An 8,235-nucleotide genomic window follows, 5' to 3' on the forward strand; every position below is an offset into this window, starting at 1 on the left:
GAGAGAATGACCTTGTTTTAGACAGTGGGGAGGATGTCACTATGGAGGACAGAGAGAAGGATGATCCTGTGGTGGACATTGGGGAGGATTTCCCTCTGTTGAACAGTGGGGAGTATGTTCCTGTTGTGGACAGTGGGGACGATATCCCTGTGTTGTACAGTGGGAAGGACATCCCTGTGATGGACCGAGGGGAGGATGTCCTGTGGAGGACAGTGGGGAGAATGTCTATGTGGGGGACAGTGGGTAGTATGTCCCTGTGATGGACAGTGTGGAGGATGTCACTGTGGTGGACAGAGGGGAAGATGTCCCTGTTTTGGACAGTGGGTAGGACATCCCTGTGGTGGACAGTGGGGAGGAAGTCATTTTGGTGGGTAGTAGTGAGGATGTCCCTGTGGTGGACTACGGGGAGAATGCCCACAAGTGGTACAGTGGGGAGGATGCACCTTTGATGGACTTTGGGGACGATGTTCCTGCTTTGTACAGTGAGGAGCACTTTCTGGTGATGGAGGGCGTGGAGGATGTTCCTGTTGTGGACTTTGGGCAGAATGTCTCTGTGGTGGGATGTGAGGAGGATGTCCCAGTGGTGGAGAGTGAGGAGGATGTACCTTTGTTGGACTGTGAGGAGTGCGTCACTGTGTTGGACCGTAGGGAGAATGTCCATATGGTGGACAGTGAGGAGGGTGTCCCTGTGGTGGAATGTGTGGAGGAATTCTCTGTGGTGGATAGTGAGGACGATGCTGATTTGGGGACAGTGAGGAATGATGTCCATGTGGTAGGTAGTGGGGAGGATGTCCCTGTGATTGACTGTGAGGAAGACATCCCTGTAATGGACAGTGGTAAAGAGGTCCCTGTGGTGGACAGTGAGGAGGATGTCCCTGTGGTGGATAGTGGGGAGAATGTCCCTGTGGTCAACAGTGGGGAGGATATTTCTGTAGTAGACAGTGGGTAGGATGTAACTGTGGTGGACATTGGGAAGTATATCCATGTTTTGGACAGTGAGAAGCACATCCCTGTGATGGACAATGGGGAGGATGTCCCTGTGGTGGACAGTGTGGATGATGGCCCTGTGGTGGACAGTGGGGAGTCCTTCCCTGTGGTGAACAATGATGAGGATGACCCTCTTGTTGACAGTGAGGAATGATGTTACTGTGGTGGACAGTTGGGAGTATGTCCCTGTGGTGGTCAGTGAGGAGCATGTACCTGTGATGGACAGGGTGGAGAATTTCAAGGTAGTGGATATTGGGGAGGATGTACATGTGTTGGACTGTGAGGAGGCCATCCCTGTTGTGGAGAGTGGGGAAGACGTCCCTGTGGTGGACAGGGTGGAGGCTGTACCTGTGGTGGACTGTGAGGGGGATGTCCTTGAGTTGAACAGTGAGGGGGAAGTCCCTGTGCTGGACAGTAGTGAGGATGTTCATCATTTGGAACGTGAGGAGAACATCCCTGTGCTGGAGAGTATGGAGGATGTCCTTGCAGTGGACTGTGGGTTGGATGTTCCTATGCTGGAAAGTGAAAATGATGTCCTTGTGGTGGATAGTGGGGAGGATATCCCTCTGGTGCACAGTGGGGAGGATGTCCTTGCGGTGGTCAGTGAGGAGACACTCTGTGTTGGACAGAGGGGAGAAGGTCCCTGTAGTGGACAGAGGGTAAGATGTCCCTGTGGTGGACAGTGGGGAGGATGTCATCCTGGTGGACATTGTGGAGGACTTCCCTGTGGTTTACAGTTGGGAAGATGTTCTTGTGGTGGATAATGGGAAGGATGACCTCGTGGTGGACAGTAGGGAGGTTGTTCCTTTGATGGACAGTGGGGAGGATTTCCCTGTGGTGGCCAGTTTGGAGAATGTTCCTGTGGTGGACAGTGAGGAGATTGTCCCTGTGATGAACAGTCCCTGTAGTGAATATTGCAAAGGATATACCTGTGTTGGATAGTCAGTCGGCCGTTTCTGTAGTGGACAGTGGGGAGGATGTCACTTTGGTGGACAGTGAGGAGGAAGACATTGTGATGGACAGTGGAGAGGCTGTCAATGTTGTAGACAATGAGGAGGATGTCCTTGTGGTGCACAGTGGGGAGGAGGTCTCTGTATTGGACAGTGAGGAGGCCATCCCTGTGGTGGACAATGGGTAGGATGTCCCTTGTGTTGGTCAGTGAGGATGTCGTCCCTGTGGTGGACAGTGGGGAGAATGTCTCGATGTTGGACAGTGGGGAGGATGTGCCTGTGGTGCAAAGAGATGAGTTGTCCCTGTGGTGGAAATTAGGAGGATGTCCTTGTGGTGGACAGTGTTCTCTATGTCAATGTGGTGGACAGTGGGGAAGATGTCACTGTGGTGAACAGTGGGAAGGATATCCCTGTGTTGACAATGGTGAGGATGTCACTATGGTGGCCAGAGGCGAGGATGGTTTTGTGGTGGACAGTGGGTAAGAGGTCCCTGTGATGGACAGTGGTAAGGATGTCTCTGTGCTGGACAGTGTGGAGGACATCCTTTTGATTGACAGTGGGGAGGACATCCCTGTTGCGGGCAGTGGGAAGTATTTCTCAGTGATGGACAGTGGGGAGGATGTCCCTGTGGTGGACAGTGGTAAGGATGTCCCTGTGGTGTAAAGTGGGGAGGAATTCCCTGTGACGCACTGTGGGGAGGATATACCTATGATGGACATTGGGAAGGATGTCCTGGTGTTGGTCAGTGAGGATCACATCCTTGTGGTAGACAGTGGGGAGGATGTCCAAGTGGTGGATAGTGGGTAGGATGTTCCTGTGATGGACAGTTGGGAGGACATACTTTGGTAGACATTAGGGAGAATACACCTGTGGTGGACAGTCAGGAGTTTGTTCCTGTGTTGGACAGTGGGAAGGATGTTCTGGTGCTGGACAATGAGGAGGTCGTTGGTGTGGTGGACAGTTAGGAAGATGTCCATGTGGTGGACAGTGAAGGGGCCATCCCTGTGGTTGACAGTGAGGAGAATGTTCCTGAGTTCAACAGTGAGTAGGATGTCTCTGTGGTGGACAATGGGGAGGATGTCCCTTGGTGGACAGTTGGAAGGATGTCCCTGTATTGGACAGTGAGTAAGAAGTACATGTGGTGGGCAGTGAGGAGGATATCCCTGTGGAGAGCAGTGAGGAGGATGTACCTGTTATGAGCATTGGTTAGAATATCCCTGTGATGGAAAATGGGGAGGATGTCACTGTGATGGACAGTTCTGGGACATCGTTATTGAGGACAGTGAGGAGGATGTAACTGTGGTTGTCATTAGAGAGAATCTCCTTGTGTGGACAGTGAGGAGGATGGCCCTGTGGTGTAAAGTGGGTAGGATGTCCTTGTGGTGGACTGTGGGGTGTTGGACCTTTGGTGGACAGTGAGAAGGATGTCCCTATGATGGACAGGGGGAAGGGTGTCCATGTGGTGGAAAAGGGGAGAATGTCCCTATCTTGGACTGTGAGTAGGCCATCACTGTGGTGTTAGGTGGGGAGGATGTTCCTGTGATGTACAGTGAAGAAGACTTCCCTGTTGTGAACAGTGGGGAGGAGGAACCTGTGGTGGACAGTGAGTCGGATGTCCCTGTGGTGGATAGTAGGGAAGATGTCCCTGTGGTGGACAGTGCGGAGGATGTCCCTGTGGTGTACAGGGAGAAGAGTGTCCCTGTGGTGGATAGTTGGAGAATGACACTGTTATGGGTAGTACGGAGGATGTCTCTTTGGTGGACAGTAAGGAGGCCATCCCTGTGTGGACAATGGGGAGTATGATTATGTGATGGATATTGAGGAGGCTGTCACTGTGGTGGACAGTGTGGAGGATGTCACTGTGGTGGACAATAAAGGGAATGTACCTTTTGTGGACAAGGGGAGGATGTCCTTGTGGGAGACAGTGGGGAGGATGTCCCTGTTCAGGACAGTTAGGAGGGCATCTCTGTCTTGGACAGTGAGGAGCATATACCTGTGGTGGACAATTTGGAGTATGTCATTGTTTTGGACAGTGTGAGGATGTTTCTGTGGTACACAGTGGGAATGATGTACCTGCAGTGGACAGTGAGGAGACTGTCCCTCTGGTGGGCAGTGGGGAGGACTTCCCTGAGGTGGAGAGTGAAGTCGATGTTCTATGGTGGGGAATGATATCCCTGTGGTGGACAGTGGGGAGGATGTTCACATTTTGGACAGTGAAGGTGCCATCCCTGTGGTGGAAAGTGGGGATGAAGTCCCTGTGGAGGACAGTGGGCAGGATGTCCCTGTGGTGGACAGTGAGGAGAATGTCCCTGTGGTAGACACTGGGGAGGAGGTCCCTGTGGTGAAATGTCGGGAGAAAGTCCCTGTGGTGTATAGTGAGGAGGCAGTCCCTGTGGTGGACAGTGGGGTGCTGTACCTGTGGTGTACAGTTGGGAGAAGATCCCTGTGGTGGACAGTGGGGAGGAAGTCACTGTGTTGGACAATGAACAGGATGTCCCTATGATGGACAGGGGGAAGGATGTCCATGGGGTGAAAAGAGGGGAGGATGTCCCTGTCTTGGACAGTGAGGAGGTTGTCACTGTGGTGCAAGTTGGGGAAGATGTTCCTGTCATGGACAGTGAGGAAGACATCCTTTTTGTGGACAGAGGGGAGGATGTCCCTGTGGTGGACAGTGAGGAGGATGTCCCTGTGGTGGACAGTGGGGAGGAAGTCCCTGTGGAGGACAGTGAGGAGGATGTCCCTGTGGTGGACAGTTTGGAGGAGGTGGACCCTGTGGTGGACAGTGAGGAGGGTGCCTCTGTAGTGGACAGGGCTTAGGATATCCCTTTGTTGGACAGTGGGAGGATGTCCCTTTATTGGACAGTGAGTAAGAAGTCCATGTAGTAGACAGTGGGGAGACATCCCTGTGGTGAGCAGTGAGAGGATATACCTGTTACGGGAAGTGGATAGAATATTCCTGTGTTGGAGATTGAGGAGGATGTCACTGTTGTGGACAGTGGTGGGATGTTACTGTGGAGGATAGTGAGGAGGATGTAACTGTGGTGGACATTTTGGAGGAGGTGGTCCCTCTGGTGTACAGTGAGCAAGATATCCCTGTTGTGGACAGTGGGGAGGAGGTCCCTATGGTGGACAATGAGGAGGATGTCCCTGTGGTGGACAGTGAGGTGTTGGACCTGTGGTGGACAATGGGGATGTTGTCACTGTGGTGGACACGGAGGAAGATGTCCTGGTGTTGGACAGTGGGGAGGATGTTCCTGTGGTGGACAGTGGGGTAGATTTCCTGTGCTGGACAGAGTGGTGGATATCCTGTGGTAGATTGTGGGTAGAATGTCCCTGTGGTGTATAGTGAGGAGAAAGTCCCTGTGGTGGACAGTGAGACATTGTTCCTGTGGTGTACAGTGGGGAGAATATCCTAGTGATGGACAGTGGGGAGGATGTCACTGTGGTGGACAGTGGTGGGACGTTCCAGTGGTTGAGAGTGAGGAAGATGTCCCTGTGGTTCTCAATGGGGAGGATCTCCCAGTGTTGTACAGTGAGGAGGATGTCCCTGTGGTGTAAATTCGGGAGGATGACATTGTGGTGGACCGTTGGGAGGATGTACCTGTGGTGGACAGTAGGAAGTATGTCCCTGTGTTGGACAGTGAGCAGGATGTTCCTATGATGGACAGGTGTAAGGATGTTCATGTGGTGGGCAGAGGGGAGGATGTCTCTAATTTGGATTGTGAGGAAGCCATCACTGTGGTCCATGCTGGGGAGGATGTCTCTGTCATGGATAGTGAGGAAGACATCCCTGTTATGGACAGTGGGGAGGAGGTCCCTGTGGTGGAGAGTGAGGAGGATGTCCCTGTTGTGCACATAGGGAGCACATCACTGTGATTGATACTGGGTAGCATATCCCTGTGGTGGAAAGTGGGAATCATATTCATATGGTGGACAGTGATGAGCACATCCAAGTGGTGGACAATGGGGAAGATGTCCCTGGGCTGGACTGTGGAGCACATCTCTGTGGTGGACAATTGGGAGTATGTCCCTGTGGTGGACCGTGGGGAGGATATCCCAATTGAGGACATTGGGAAGCACATCCATGTGGTTGACAGTGGAAAGGATGTCCATGTGGTGAAGTGTTAAGGGGATGTTCCTTTGATGAAGAGTTAGGATGATGTACCTGTGTGGACAGTGGGGAGTACATCCCTGTTGTGGACAGTGAGGATGATGTCCTAGTGGTGGAAATTGAGGAGGATAATCCTGTGGTGGACAGTGAGGACGATGTCCCTGTGGTGGATAGTTGGGAAGATGTCCTTTGGAGGACAATGAAGAGGATGTCCAGTGTTGGAAAGTGAGAAACATATCCACGTGATGGACACTGAAAGGATGTCACAGTGGTAGACAGTGGGGATGATGTACTTGTGGTGTACAGCAGGGAGTTGGACCTGTGGTGAACAGTGGAGAGGATGTCACTGTGATGGACAGTGAGGAGGCCGCCCGTGTTCTGGACACTTGAGAGGATGTCCCTGTGGTGGCCAGTATGGAGGATGTCCCTCTGATGGACTGTGGATTTGATGTCCCCGTGATGGATACTAGGGAGCACATCCCTGTGGTGCATAATGGAGAGGATGTCCTTGTGGTGGGCAGTTAGGGGACATATCTGTGTTGGACAATTAGGATTGCATGAAGGTGGTGTACAGTGGGGAGGATGTCCCTGTGGTGGACTTTTGGGAGGATGTCACTGTGTTGGACACTAGGGAGGATGTCCCTGTGATGGACAGTGGGGAGGATGTCCCTGTTTTGGACAGTGGGGAGGATGTTCTTTTTGTGGTCATTCAGGAGGATATCTGTCTGGTGGACAGTGTGGATGATTTTCTGTGGTGGACAGTGTGAGGATGTCCCAGTAGTGTACAGTGGGGGGATGTCTCTGTTCTGGAGAATGGGAACCAAAGACGGTGGTGGACAGTGGGGAGAAAATTCCTGTTTTAACAGTGGTGGGGACATCACTGTGTTGGACAGTTGGGAGGATGAACCCGTGGTGGAGAGTGGGGAGTACATCCTTGTGGTGGACACTGGGGAGGATGTCCTTGTGGTGAATAGTGGGGAGGATTTACATGTGGTGGATTGTGGGGAGGACATCCCTGTGGTGGTCGTAGGAGAGTTGTCCCTGGATGGAAAATAAGGAGGATGTCTCTGGGGTAGAAAGTGAGGAGGATGTCCCTGTCGTGGACAGTGGGTAGAACATCCCTGTGGTAGAGAGTGGTGAGGATATCCCTGTTGGTGAGAATGGGGAGGATGTCGCAGTGGTGTACAATGGGAAGTTGTCCTTGTGGTGGTCAGTGAGAAGGATGTCCCTGTGGAGAACAGTGAGTACAATGTCCCTGTTTTGTACAGTGAGGTGGATGTCCCTGTGTTGGACAGTAGGGAGGCTGTCCCTGGAGAAGACAGTGGGGTGGAACTCCCTGTCTTGGACAGTGAGGAGCACATCCCTGTTGTGAACACTAGGGAGGATGTCCCTGTGGTGAGCAGTGAAGAGGATATCCCTCTGGTAAACAGTGGGTAGGATGTCCCTGTGGTAGACAGTTAGGAGGATGTCCCTGTGGAGTACAGTGGGGAGGACTTCCCTGTGGTGGACAGTAGGGTTTTGTCACTGTGGTGAAGAATGGGGACAATGTTCCTGTGTTTCACAGAGGGGAGGGAGTCCCTGTGGTGGACAGTGTCAAGGTGTTCCTATGGTGAACAGTGAGAAGGATGTCCCAGTGGAGGAAAGTGAGGAGCACATCCCTGTGGTGGACACTGGGGAGGATGTACCTCTGGTGGACAGTGTGGAAGATATCCCTGTTGTCGACAACATGGAGCACATACCTCTGGTGGACAGTGGGGAGGATATCCCTGTGGTGAAGTGTGAGGAGGATGTCCATGTGGTGGAGAGTGAGGAGGATGTAAGTCTTGTGGACATAGGAAAAACATCACTGTCGGGGAAATTGAAGAGCACATCAAAGTGGTAGAGAGTGGGGAGGACATCTTTGTGGTGTACAGTGAGGAGTATGTCCCTGTGGTGTGCAGTGGGGAGGATATCCCTGTTGAGTACATTGGGGAGCACATCCATGTGGTGGACAGTGGAGAGGATGTCCATGTGGTGAAATGTGAGGAAGATGGCCCTGTGGTAGAGAGTTAGGACGATGTACCTTTGTGGACAATGGGGAGCACATCCCAGTTGTAGATATTGGGAAGTTGTCCCGGTGGTAGACTGTGGGGAGGACATACCTGTGGTCAATCGGGAGTTGTCCTTGGGATGGACAGTGAAGAGGAT

Source organism: Grammomys surdaster, unplaced genomic scaffold, assembly GCF_004785775.1.
Source record: "Grammomys surdaster isolate TR1022 unplaced genomic scaffold, NIH_TR_1.0 123241, whole genome shotgun sequence".
NCBI classification, from domain to species: Eukaryota; Metazoa; Chordata; class Mammalia; order Rodentia; family Muridae; genus Grammomys; species Grammomys surdaster.